The sequence below is a fragment of the Cervus elaphus genome, chromosome 33, assembly GCF_910594005.1.
Source record: "Cervus elaphus chromosome 33, mCerEla1.1, whole genome shotgun sequence".
NCBI classification, from domain to species: Eukaryota; Metazoa; Chordata; class Mammalia; order Artiodactyla; family Cervidae; genus Cervus; species Cervus elaphus.
In genome coordinates this window covers 13,284,594-13,299,604 of record NC_057847.1, presented here as the reverse complement: position 1 = coordinate 13,299,604, position 15,011 = coordinate 13,284,594, and the positions used below count along the sequence as shown (strand labels likewise).

The following is a 15,011-nucleotide window of genomic DNA, read 5'->3' as shown; positions in this document are numbered from 1 at the left end:
TTTTGAATGTAATATAGAATATGTAAGATAGATTTCAAATTTAACTAAATTTCCAAATCTGAATCACTCTTCTTGGAACAATCTCCCTGCTGCCTCTTACTTGCTTGTTTGGCTTCCTTAGAGCTCACTCTAACTGTGACTTTCACAGGGAGTCTTTGCTGATCCTCCTTTCCCCTTTCCAAGGCTAGGAGAGATATCACCTGTATTTCCTTTTTAATAGTACCTGATACAATCTTCATTATTTGGTTGGTAGTTATAATCCACCCTTCCCACAAACAAATTGTAATGATGGTATTTCTATCCATCTTACCCATGCTGTGTCTCTAGCACCTAGTCAGTTGACTGACAGGAAGTACTCAATAAGCATTTGTTGAGTCAATAAGTAAACACATTAACTTTTTAATTTTACTGTTGAAATAACTCAATCTGTTATATTGATTTTTAGTTTCACGCTCACAGAGGTTACTTGATTAGCATACCTTTACAAGTTGCCTCCAATAACTGGTGAAACAAAAAGTAGGTAGACAATTATGGCCACATCAGCAAATTAGAATAACAACAACTAACTAAACAAGTCTTCCATATCATTATCACCAGTCATTATTATGGACATTCATTCATCCATTTCTTTAAGCAAAGCTTACTGAGCATCTATCTCTAAGCACAAGGAAGACAACTGTCTGCAAGACAAAAAATCTCCCTGACCTTATGGAGTCTACATTTCAGTGGAAGCAAACACACCTTTAATACATAAGCAAGTAAATGAAAAGAAAAAATGATTGAATAAACCAAACAGGCTAACTGGATGACAAGTAACTAGATAGGGAGAAGGAATGGGAAGATACTTTGGGAGACTGCTTCGAGGAAGTGATATTTGTGCTAATTCACGAGGAGTTAGTCAATAAACTTGTTATATCAAAAAATTCTTTTTTCTAAAATCTTTAATAAAATAGCTGACAGCAGGAGACATACCTGAAAGACATTTTAATCATTCATTCACTGAGTCCACAAACTATGGTTTTTCAAAATAGAACCTTGAGAGTAATTATAAATGTAAAACTATTAATTAATTTGTAAATTAAATTAGGCAAAAAAGAAGTTCATTTTTTTCAGGATCTTATCAGAGAATTTGAGAGATCTTCTTGGCATTACTTTCAAAATTTGATACTGACACATGTAAAACCTACAAAAACCATAGTCGATTTTAGGAGATTGAGATAAATAAAGCTAGAGGTACTATTAAAAGCTCCTTGACTGACTTGTTTTTCTTTTTCTTTTTTAGTATTTCCTCAACGGCTATGTTATCATCCATAGAAGAAGGCAATGGCAACCCACTCCAGTACTCTTGCCTGTAAAATCCCATGCACGGAGGAGCCTGGTAAGCTACAGTCCATGGGGCCGCGAAGAGTCGGACACGACTGAGCGACTTCACTTTCAGTTTTCACATTCATGCATTGGAGAAGGAAATGTCAACCCCCTCCAGTGTTCTTGCCTGGAGAATCCCAGGGACGGGGGAGCCTGGTGGGCTGCCGTCTATGGGGTCGCACAGAGTCGGACACGGCTGACATAACTTAGCAGCAGCAGCAGCAATGGCCATATTATCATCCACAGGAAAATGTTTTTCCTTAAATACAGACAATTGAGAATAATCACGTTATCATTTATGGTACTTGCTATGTGTATTGGTCATATGCAAAGGATAGAAGATGGAAAAGATAATCAGGTCAGTTTAGTTACTGCCAAACATGGGAAAACCTTAATATGGAGTTAATGGAATTCATAAAATCAAAGGAACTTCTCACAATTTCTAACTCAGAGAAGAACTGAATGGCAAAATGTCTAATATTTGCTTGGACTCTAGGTTTTATTTATGAATAAAAAGCTAGCATGTTTCAATTCTGTCATTTATGTTTAGCAAGAACAGTTTCTGTAAGAATCATGTCACTTTTTAATGTTTTCAGTTATATCTACATAAATTGTGATTCAGAATTTTTATATCATTATTGCAGCATAAGGAAGAAGCACCAATTGATAAAGAAATACAGTGTTAAACATGAAACCGCATCTCTCTGCTCTCAGAAGAAGGACCAATTGATAAAGAAATACAGTGTTAAACATGAAACCGCATCTCTCTGCTCTCAGAATGTGAGAAAAAAAAACCTGGAATGGTTTATATGGCTATTTATAGCTAGTATTAATTTCACTGGTATTTGTATTTTCAAAAGTTACAATTCAGACTGTATCAGAGAGCAAAACAGCATCTTCCTCTTTTCCTCTTCCGTTTGTCTGAATATTTAGGTACATTCCCCCTTTGAATGTTTAAAATTAGACATTCTCACAGTCTTTCTTGGCATTTCAGTGCTCAATATGAAAATATCAACAGTAGTCAACTGTGTTCTTAATTTAACCACTCTTTGATTTTATAGTTGCAATATCTTTTCCCCTATATGTTTAAAAATCATAAAATATGAATATAAATAAGCTGTCTTTGTGTTATGTTTTGTTTTGTTGGTAGAGGTTGGGTTGCAAACAAAAATGCCCACTCCTTGTCCTGTTTAATTTACTGGTTCTTTAAATGGTCAACATTTTCTTTACCTCAGACCTCTGCAGGCTTCTAGAACCATGACAAGGGTACTACGTCTGCTTGATTAAGTTGTGCAAAGTCAGTACAATGTATGTACCGGTAGCACAGGCTCAGAGGCAGAGGACCTCCATTCAAATCCTGGATCTGTTGACTGTATCCCTGGAAATTTCTGAAAACTACTTACCTGCTCTGTACCTTTCTTCACTCATCAATAAAATAAGGATCATACTATGGCATTCACTTCATTAAGCTGCTATGTGTACTGACTGAACTAATGTATGTAAGGTGCTTGGCAATACCCTGGTGTATAGAAGCACTAAGCTAAATGTTTGCTGCTGTTATTTACCACTTCCCTCCATCTGCAGGAAGGGACCTATGTAGAGCATGTTATCCCATTTCTGTTGGTGAGCCTCTGGGTAATTAAAGGACACATGAGGGGATGAAATTGTATTAACAGAGAAATTGTAAAGATTATGTTGTAGAGTACTTAGAAGAGTACTTGATATGGAGAACATGTAAATGAATGTATTTGCCTAACTTTATTTTTCCTTAGTGTATATAAGTTATAGACTTTTTTATTGGAGGATAACTGATCTGTGCACTGTGCTGTGCTGTGTTTAGTCACTCAGTCATGTCCCACTCTTTGTGACCCCATGGACTGTAGCCCTCCAGGCTCCTCTGTCCATGGGGATTCTCCAGGCAAGAATACTGCAGTGGGTTGCCATGCCCTCCTCCAGGGGCCTTCCCAACCCAGGGATCAAACCCACGTCTTCTGCATTGCAGGCAGATTCTTTACCATCTAAGCCACCAGGGAAGCCCAAGAATACTGGAGTGGGCAGCCTATACCTTCTCCAGGGGATCTTCCCTACCCGGGATTCAAACTGGGGTCTCCTGTATTGCAGGTGGATTCTTTACCAGCTGAGCTACCAGGGAAGCCCTAACTGACGTATAGCATTATATTAATTTCAGGTGTGCAATGTATGATTAAATATCTTCATGTATTAAAAAATGATTATCACAGTAAGTCTAGTTAATATCTGTCTCATCATAGTAGCAAATATTTTCTATGTATAGATTATTTTTGACTCACTTATTTTTTAACCAAAATAGTTTAGAGTTGAATGGTGAATAAACAGCTGAGAAATTTGATTTTTGTAGTTATTTCAGAAAGGTCTATCAACATTGATTGAATTAGGAATTAAAACATATATATATATTGAATGTTTCTGGCCAGTCATCTCTGAGATGGATGCCTGTGCTATTTCCTAATTATGTGACCTTTGACAAAAGCTCTGTGAATCTGTTTCCTGTCTGAAAAATGGAGACATAATAACTGAAAAATTTATTGTGAAGATTAAAAGAGTAGATTCAAAAAGCAGCATCATGTCAGGCACTTAGGGTAACACTAAATAAGTGATATTAGCTGTTTTCTAATTTTTTCCTAATGTCTAAGTGATAATTCACTGTCTAGTTGACCTCCATTTTTCTTCTTTTACATGGCCATTCTTCTTCCCTATCAAGTCAAATGAGGTAACATGCACATGAAAACACTGATGACACAAAATGTACTATACACATGTTATAATTTTAAAATTAGCATTAATAACTTCTCTACTATGACTATTTTCATGTTTGACCTTAGACCATCTGTTTTCCTTTAAATGTTCTTTCACGATTTTGTCCCTTGTATGACTTCAGTGATCATCCTTCCAGGCCCTTGGGCATAAAATTTCAGTCTTCCCCATCTCCTCCTCCTCTCTCTTTTCATAATAAAAATCTTACAAAATATTTCTTTGCATTCGTCTATGAAAACTTTTTATTCGTTCCCTTTTATCTATCCTAGTAGGATAATCTCTGGTGAAAATTTTAGTCATATCATGCAATTTTCTTTCCAATGAGTGCTCTTTCATTCTTGATAAAAACCCTCCACTGAACCCGCTGATTCTTATTCATGGACTTACAAGTTCATTGCTGAGTACCTCAGGGTCCTATACTTCTCCTTATCTATATGATTTTTCCCTTTCTTTTTGCTTCCACACATACACACACACCTACACACCTTTTTCCTTCAGTTTTTTTCAGAGAATTGAGTAATTTTAAGTTCATTGAAATTATTGATCATTTTCTATTGTCATCAGTGATGTAAATATGATTTTAATTTGTATTGCATTAATAATATTGCTAATATAGCTTTGAAAATTGAGAAATATAAAAATCAGCAATTTTTATTTGTTCCAATCTAGTAAATTCTAACTCAGGACACAATCATTTTAACATTAAACATCTCTCAGAAACTGTTGTCTAGAATAAATGTACATGAATATATTTATAATGATGTAATAACCACAGTATTTAAGCAAAACTAAAGAACATGATTTTAATACACATGAAAAGCCACATACACAAAAGGAAAAATGTTTTCTGGCTACATATGTGTTTGTTGAGCTCACTGGACAAACAGTGGCTGGGAAAGTACAATTCAATCTGTGATTCCTTTAAAATTGGGAGTGATTCCAATTTGATGAAATAAGAAAGGGGAGTACAGGATAGGAACGGTTTGAAAAATGTTTTTCCAGTGGCATTTTACTTCATTGCTAACCTTAATTTTTGCTACAAAAGATTCATAAACTTATGACATTGTGAGTTGGATTGAGTTCAGCTGTTTAGAGGAAAGTAATTATGACTATTGACCTCAAGCCAAAATAACAACACACCAATTGTGACTCGCCAAGGAGGCTGGAATTCACAAACCGCCTTATATTTATTTATTTCTTAATGTTGGCTATTTATCAGAAAGTGACTTCAGTAAAGATGAGCTGTAATTCATTTATTAAGTAAACTCTCAAAACTCTGAGAAAGATGGCATATATTCTATATTCAAAAACTACTCCCTCAAAATATGTAGATGTTATTGCATTTAATTTGACTAACACTTTTTAATCACTTGATATTTTCAAAAATCACTTGAAAAATAGATCATAATGACATGAGTGAATTTAATTTTTTTAATCTGTTTCTGAAACACCTTCTTGATCTATATAGAATACTTAATTTACAACAGTAAATATAATTATGATACAGAATACAAGTCATAATTTCAGGCGTCCTTAAGAGCAAAATTCAAAGTAAAGTTTATATGAGTAAACCAAAGACATCTTGACTGAGATGACTTTGATAATTGTAGATGTAAAAATACCTTCCCAAAAGTTGTTTGTAGCAATTGCTAAAACATCTAAATGACAGGGGAAGTTTTCTGTTTCAGTTACCTCTTTATCTATATTCCAAATAGTAAACAAAATAGCAGCATTTTTGAAAGCTAATTATATTTGTAAATGTTCTATTTAATTTTAGAATTCTACAAACTTAAAAAAAAATTGGCTCTCAAAAGTACTCTTAATTATTGCCTTGGAAATATTTTGTTTCTGATTTTATCCTCTCTCTCTCTCTCACTCTTCTACTTTTTGGGTTCTTAAACTTCTGGATAATTATAGGTTCCTTGGAGAATCTGATGATTGTTATCGACTCTTTTTCCATTAAAAAATACTGCAAATTATTTTACGTACTAAAACCAATTCTTGGGGCTCATATTAAATACCCTGGTTTTTCTGTCTCACTCTTCTTTCTCATCTGTATGCCTAAATGCATATTAGCAGACCAAATAAGGTCTAATAACTCTTCACCCTACTTGCCATAGGGCAAAGAGACTTGATGATCATATTCATTAGAATTGACTTGAAAACTATACTTTTTCTTAAGAGCTTCTGTGTTACAGTTTGGGACTGTGTTTTACATGTATATTCACACTGTCAGGGAAAACTTATTTGTAGGCAAAGAATGAGAAAATAAAATTCCTTTTCCTTTTATATATTTCTAATATGAGTTTATTGAACTTGTGAAAATTGCTCTTTAAGACAGATAATCTGGTGGTAAAATCTCATAAATATTAATAACCCAGTCACCTCCTATATATGATTTAAAACCATCACACCCCACTTATTTATTTTTGTTGTTTAGTTGCTAGGTTGTGTCTGACTCTTTTGCAACTCCACGGGCTATAACCTGCCAGTTCTTCTGTCCATGAGATTTCACAGGCAAGAATACTGGAGTGGATTGCCATTTCCTTCTCCATAGGATATTCCTGACCCAGGAATCAAACCTGCATCTCCTGCATTCACAGATAGATTCCTATTTATTACTTATTTATTAGCTATTTTAACTACTGAATTTCCTAACTTTTTTCTCTTTCATCACACATAGCATACAGCTCACATACATACACAAACTTTATCTGAAATTCTGATTAATAATAGAATTTTTTTTTAATTTAAGTTTTCATTTTTTATAGGGGTATAGCCAATTAACAATATTGAGATAGTCTCAGGTGAACAGTGAAGGGCTCGGTCATACACATACATGTATCCATCTCCTCCAAAATCCCTTCCCATCCAGGTTGCTCTGTAACATTGAGCAGAGTTCCCTGTGCTGTACAGTAGGTCCTTGTTGGTTATACATTTTAAATATAGCAGGGTGCTTCCGAGGTGGTGCTAGTGGTAAAGAACCTGCCTCCCAATGCAGGAGATGTAAGAGACTTGGGTTCAATTACTGGGTGGGAAGATCCCCTGGAGGAGGGCATGGCAACTCACTCCAGTATTCTTGCCTGGAGAATCCCGTGGACAGAGCAGCCTGGCAGGCTACAGTCTATAGAGTCACACAGAGTAAGTCACGGTTGATGGGACTTAGCACACAAGGTGTACTATTATTGTTGTTTTTCAGTCGTTCACACATGCCTGACTCTTTGAGACCCCATGGACTGCAGCATGCCAGGCTTCCCAGTCTGTCACCAACTCCTGGAGCTTGCTCAAACTCATGTACATCAACTCAGTGATGCCATTCATCAACCATCTCATCCTCTGTTGTCCCCTTCTTCTCCTGCCTTCAATCTTTCCCAGTATTAAGAGTATTTTCTAATGAGGCAGCTCTTTGCATCAGGTGGCCAAAGTATCGAAGCTTGAGCTTCAGCTTCAGCATCAGTCCTTCCAATGAATATTCAGGACTGATTTCCTTTAGGATGGACTGGTTTGATCTCCTTGCAGTCCAAGGGACTCTCAAGAGTCTTCTCCAGCACCACAGTTCAAAAGCATCAATTTTTCAGTGCTCAGCCTTCTTTATGGTCCAACTCTCACATCTATACATGACTACTGGAAAAACCATAGCTTTGACTATGCAGACCTTTGTTGGCAAAGAAATGTCTCTGCTTTTTAATATGCTGTATAGGTTGGTCATAGCTTTTCTTCCAAGGAGCAAGTGTTTTTTAATTTCATGGCTGCAGTCACCATCTGAAGTGATTTTGGAACCCAAGAAAATAAAGTCTGTCATTGTTTCCATTCTTTCCCAATCTACTTGCCATGAAGGGATGGGACCAGATGCCATGATCTTAGTTTCTTGATTGCTGAGTCTTAAGCCAGTTTTTTCCTTCTCATCTTTCACCTTCATCAGGAGGCTCTTTAGTTCTTCTTTGTTTTCTGCCATAAGGGTGGTGTCATCTCCATATCTGAGATTATTGATATTGCTCCTGGAAATCTTGATTTCAGCTTGTGTTTCATCCAGCCTGACATTTTGCATGATGAACTCTCTCTATATGTGAAATAAGCAAGGTATCAATATAGAGCCTTCACATATATTGATGACATATATTTAATGATGCATTTATTTAGTAACAAAATGCTTTACAAATCTTTTGGCCAATAGACCTAATAATATTAATTTGTTGTTCAGCCACTAAGTCATGTCCAACTCTTTGTGAACCCTTGGACTGCAGCATGCTAGGCTTGTCTGTCCTTCCCCATCTCTCAGAGTTTGCTCAAGCTCATGTTCATTAAGTCAATGATGCCGTCCAATCATCTCATTTTCTGTTGTCTGCTTCTCCTCCTGCCTTCTGTCTTCCCAGCATCAGGGTCTTTTCCAATGAGTCAGCTCTTTGCATCAGGTGGCCGAATTATTGGAGCTTCAGCTTCACCATCAGTCCTTCCAATGAATACTCATGGTTGATATCCTTTAAGACTGACTGGTAATATATTATATAATATTAAATGAAGACTATAAATGCTGTGAAGACAGGTACCCTGACTATCTTTTTTCACCATTGATTATATCTCTTGCACATTATCTTGCACAGTATAGAAACCGAATAAACATTTTTTTGAATAAATGAGAGAAGTATAAAGAACACAATTACAAATCAAGCAGGATATTTCAACTGCCACTGAATATAAGTTGGTTACTATGGTGACTTCCCTGATGGTCTAGTGGTTAAGACTCTGCCCTTCTGCAGTAGGGCACATGAGTTCTATCCTTGGTTGGGGAATGAAGATCCCACATGCTGCATAGTGTGATCAAATTTTTTAAAAACTTGTGTTACTGTTTTTCTTAGTAAACATCAGTATTCCTAAATATAACTTGTTACCTTTGCAAGGAAGTAGAACAGATCTTTAAAATACCCACAATATCTTCCATAAAATTCTATCACTAAGGCCATAGATTTTAATTTCTGAGAGGCCAGTAGATTCTTCCTTGAAAGACATTCATTCTTTATAACACAATTGTAACTTATTCATAATAAGCCAAATCAAATTTAATAATTACAAAGGAATAGACTTAAATTTGTAGATTTAGCAAGAGAAATCAATTAATAACCTATCATGTAGGCTGACACAGGAAGATTAAGAAGCAGATCTAGAATAAGAGATGGAATTCATATTGATGAGTCTATGTATGCCTGAAATGTGGCATGCAGTTTATATCAGTCATCATCATTTCTAAAAATACAAAATATTTAAATAGCTAATTAATTTTAGATAATTAAAATTATACTAGAGTTTATCAAAATTTTGAACTAGCTAAATCATTGTTACACTGACCATCATTACATTAAGTTCAAAGGACAAAATGCAATTTAAAAATAATATTGAATGAAATTGTAGCTTGGTAATATTCAAATATGCATGCATAAATTCTAATTACTGCACTGTTTTTATATTAGGGATGGTGACATAGATGAATACAGCAGTGTATTGGAGAAAACAGATATCAAAACCAATTACCAGTATAGCATGTAACTGCTGATATAATCACTGTGTGAGCATGACTCCTTTGGGAGAGGAAAACAGAACAACTACTTGCCTGAGGGAGTGAGGAGAGGCCACGGATGAGATTCATTTGAACTGGCGCTGACTGATGAGCAGGGGTTTGCCAAGAGGAGGAGATGGAGTGGGGTATTCCAGGCACAACATTCTCAAAGCATGTTGTGTGTTCAGGGAACAAGGAGGTCAGTGTGCTTGGCACAGAACCATAGAGAAGGGAGCAAAAGGTGGGTAGAGAAATAGGTTGTAACATTCCGTGCAAAAGATTTTGAACTTTATACTGCGGGTAATGTTAAGGCAGAAGTTTTAGGCAGGAAAAATGAAATGACCCAATCTGATGTGGGTAAAAAAGACCATATGTGGGGAGTAACATGTAATTGCCTAAACAGAAGTGAGATCAGCCAAAGGAGGCCAGACAGGAGGAAGAGATAATACTCCAAGTGAAAGACTTTAAGGAACTGAACTAAGGTATTCAAAGAAAAACAGAACAATTTTCGAGACATTGGTGAGAACAAATTAATAAGCAATGAAGATTGATTGAATATAGATAGTCAAGAAAGGGGACTGTATTAGAAGTATTCTTAAACTTTGGTAAGCCAAAACAGAAGATAACTATGCTCATTAAATATAAAATACTGGAGGGAAGATGATTAACAGGAAAGGTAAGTAGTTCTACTTTAGACGTGTTGATATGAGATGATTGTGGGATACTGGCTTGCTATTTGCACTAGCTGGTTTCCCTTCCTCCCTCCCTCCCTCTTTTTTTCTTCCTCTCTTCCTCTTTCTTTCTTTCCCTTCCTTCCTCCCCACCTCCATTCCTTCATTCCTTCATCAAAAACATCATAAAACATAGAGTTTAAAAGATTGAACTTGTCAAACTTAACATTTTGGAGAGACTGAGAAGTAAGAGGATATTCGTGTCATTGGTAAGAGCAGTCAGTGTGAAAGATTTTAATCATCTATTGATTTATTTATTTAGTAAGCATTTTCAAAGGTATTCCGTGTGCTTGCTAGGCACACAATTATCAGCAATATATGTCACATTGTATGTTCAAGTGCTCTTGCCTGGAGAATCCCGTGGACAGAGGAGCCTGGTGGGCTGCTGTCCATGGGGTCGCGCAGAGTAGGACATGACTGAAGTGACTTAGCATGCATGCATACATGTCAAAGTGAAAGTCACTCAGTTGTGTCCAACTCTTTGTGACCCCATGGACTGTAGCCCACCAGGCCCCTCTGTCCATGGGATTCTCCAGGCAAGAATATTGAAGTGGGTTGCCATTGCAGTGAAATAAGGAGATTTCTGCAGTAACAATAATTTTCTTAGCAAAATAGTCCATTATGGGTACGCCGTTATAGATACATCCAGGTTTTACACTGCAATCCTCTTACTAAGAATGACATTTCTATTAAAGATGCATTTCATTATAGAGCTTCTAATATCATTATAGAGCTATCTAATATCTGATACATAACCTCTTTTTGATAAATCAAAAGCATGAACTAAATGAGATTTAGTTCTATCAAAATGGGAATTTCTATCAAAAGGCTTACCAAATTGCTGATTACTTGAAATGACAATTCTAGAAAAAAATTCTCCCAGTCCTCCTCACCACTCACCCATTATCAACAGCCACACATCAGTATCTACAATTCCTATAGAAAATAGGATTTGCATAAATAAATTTTCTAATTCATCAATTAGAAACACAAATGTTCTTTTCATATTTTAACTATTAATCTCTGAAAACAAATGACACATCCAGTTGTAGGCAGTATGAAAGTCTGGCCCCATATATAATCCTTCACTTTCAAATTTATGACCACATAACTTTTCAATTTTATGACCACGTAAAATGACTTAATTTATCCACAATTTCACAGTAGGTAAACTATAGTTTAGTTTATAATTAAATAATAATTATAATTTTTACATTATAATACCTATCTTGCAGAGTTTTGAATTAAGAAGAAATGAACTAATATGAAATAAATAGCTAAGAAAGAGTCTGACAACTTTAATTTTGATATAGTAATTATTATAGTAATTATTTGAGCTTCCCTGGTGGCTCAAGGGAAAAGAACCTGCTTGCAATGCGGGAGACCCAGGTTTTATCCCTGGGTCAGGAATATCCCCTGGAGAAGGGAATGCCAACACACTCCAGTATTCCTGCCTGGGAAATCCCATGGACCGAGGAGCCTCATGGGCTACAGTTCATGCGGCCGCAAAGAGTTGGACACCACTGAAGACTAATACACACAGCACACATAGTAATTATTATGGCTTCCCATGGTTCAGTGGTAAAGAATCTGCCTGTAGGAGATGCAAGTTCGATCCTTGGGTCAGGAAGATCCTTTGGAGGAGGACATGGTAACCCACTGGAATATTCTTGCCAGGAAGATTTCATGGACAAAAGAGCCCAGCAGGCTCTAATCCAGGGGGTCACAAAGAGGCAGACACAACTGAAATGACTGAGCATGCACCCATAGTAACTATTAATAATAATTATAAATATAAGATAAAGTGTCCAGCAAAATACATAATATTAGCTATTTATCAAGCTTAATCCTAAAACTATATTCTTTGAAATAGACTCCAGTTCTTAGCACCCCACCAGACGTATAAAAATCTTAACCAGTTTGATCCATACATAGTCCAAAAGTTGCTATTCTTGCCTTCTTGCTGAGGAAAAAAACCAAAAAGGTACAAGCCAAGTTAATCAAATTGTTCTAAGGTAGAAAATGACAGAACTAGAATGAGCATTGTGACCTTTGAAACTAGAATCCTGTGAAGCTGAACACTACATGACCCAGCCTGTTTCTCCTTTAAAACTCCTCCTCACCACTCTTTCCATCTTTTCATCTAATTTGTCTTCTAATATTGTGCATTTCCCATAAATTGTTACCAGGCATCCAGAAAAACCATTGATTTTCTGAAACTCCTTTAATGTGCTTGCTCCCAAGATCAGTTACTTGGAAAGCCTCAGTTTCCAGTTTCCGATAGGGGCCCTGTACTCTAAAATCCCTCTAGCAGTTTCAGTGATTTTTATTAGATTTATTAAGATTTTTTTATCTCACAGTCAAAATTTTTTCAGCAACACTGAAATTTTTCTCCCTTTCTGACAAACACACTAAGCATCTCTTTATTTCAAGGAAAGCAATCACTCTAAAAAGTGCATCATTGACAAAAAATGGGAAAATATGAAATGATGACTTACTTGTTGTTGTTCAGTCGCTCAGTGATGTCTGACTCTGCGACCCCATGGACTGCAGCACACCAGACTTCCCTGCTCTTCACTATATCATGGAGTTTGCTTAAACTCATGTACATTGAATCAGTGATGCCATCCAACCATCTCAGACCCTATCATCCCCTTCTCCTCCTGCCTTCAATCTTTCTCAGTGTCAGGGTCTTTTCTAATGAGCCGACTCTTCACATCAGGTGGCCAAAGTATTGGAGTTTCAGCTTTAGCCTCAGTCCTTCCAATGAATATTCAGGATTGATATTCTTTGGTATCCAATGGTTTGATCTCCTTGCAGTCTAAGGGACTGCCAAGAGTCTAATGATGACTAACACCAGCCATTAGTGATGCAAATTTCAGAGCTACATTATCTTTTTCCTACTTTTGACAAGAAAAAGAATGGTATCAAATTAATCAACTGATGGGTTATTATTATTTACTACTTAATAAGTTCATCCTCTCTCAAACACTTGATACTATTAGAAAGTGAAGTTGCTCAGTCGTGTCTAACTCTTTGCTACCCTGTGGAGTATAACCCACCAGGCTCCTCTGTCCATGGGATTTTCCAGGCAAGAATACTGGAGTGGGTTGCCATTCTCTTCTCCAGGGGATCTTCCCAACCCAGGGATTGAACCCAGGTCTCCCACATTGCAGGCAGATGCTTTAACCTCTGAGCCACCAGGGAAGCCTGAAACTATTAGTGGTGGTAATAATTCTACTAATGTTTTTCCCAGATGCTTGTTCTCTGAACTAGAATAATCTTGGAATGTCAGAGATCTTGAATGCTAATGTAATGTAAACTTTCATTTATTTTGACAAAAAGGAAATGAAGAAGTAATTTTTCTTTATAGTTTAGCATTTGTATTTCAATAATTTTCCTTGTTTCTTTTGTCAGTAAAAAATTATGTTTAACAGTGAAATGACTCCAGCCTTATCCTTTAAAGAAATCTAATTTTCTACTTGGGATTCTCAGATTCTAAATTCCTGCATTCAAACTTGGTAGGACTTATTTAAATTTACTAAACTTATTTTCCTGCTGAGTTTCCCACATATTTATTGATGTGTCTTCACTCTGAGGTCTGAAAACTGTCCACCATCCTGGGAGTATTGTTTGAGTGTTCACAATTCCTTTAACATACATTAAGGCTGCTACTGCTGCTGCTGCTAAGTCACTTCAGTCATGTCCGACTCTGTGCGACCCCATCCCTGGGATTCTCCAGGCAAGAACACTGGAGAGGGTTGCCATTTCCTTATCCAATGCATAAAAGTGAAAAGTGAAAGTGAAGTCGTTCAGTCATGTCTGACTCTTCGCTACCCCATGGACTGCAGCCTACCAGGCTCCTCGTCCATGGGATTTTCCAGGCCAGAGTACTGGAGTGGGGTGCCATTGCCTTCTCCGTACATTAAGGCTAGTCCCTCATACTTTTTCTCACTTTAGCTCCATCTATACTCAGTCAAATGTTACCTTTTCTTTTAATGTGTAAGTTAAATTTGAATGAAATGGTTGTATAGACAAAGAACTTGTATACACTGGGCCCAGGAGAATGGAATGATGTTAGAATTCTGGGCTAGACATCAATTTCTAGAACATAGTGTATAGAGAATACCACATATATTGATTTGCAGTTGCACCATTTTTTTTCCTTTCACTCTGTGCATCTGTTTTTCCCTTTTGCTATGAAGAGTTGCAAAATATATAGCCTAATCCATTAACACACATATAACTCAGTACCTAATATTAATTAAAAATCTATCGTCACAAGAAGAAGAGGCTGTAAAACAAGAGTTTATCACCACACAACTTTTAAAAATACCTTTGCCTGAGATGGACATGCTCAAGCGGAAATTGGACTCCAGAGACAGTTAATCTAATTTGGAGCAAGACTAACTCTGAATTATAAATAGAAAGTCAACCTTCAGAATGTAAATGAATTATAGATGTAAAGATCCTTTCACTATTCATTAGTTTATATTAAGTTTCATAATTGGTTTTAAAAATTTCCTGTCTTGGATAGGTTTCTGAAAAGTGCCCTGGATAGGAATAAGGAA

General features: G+C 36.4%; 1 long non-coding RNA gene across 1 annotated transcript in view; it reads left to right on the top strand.

The window, feature by feature from the left end:
- Positions 1–2,718, top strand: part of LOC122688590 — a 138,980-nt gene extending 136,262 nt beyond the window's left edge. The window contains exons 5-6 of the long non-coding RNA XR_006339515.1: positions 1,283–1,378; positions 2,010–2,718. This is a non-coding gene — a long non-coding RNA (uncharacterized LOC122688590). The remainder of the gene's footprint in view (positions 1–1,282; positions 1,379–2,009) is intronic.
- The last annotated feature ends 12,293 nt before the right edge of the window (positions 2,719–15,011 follow it).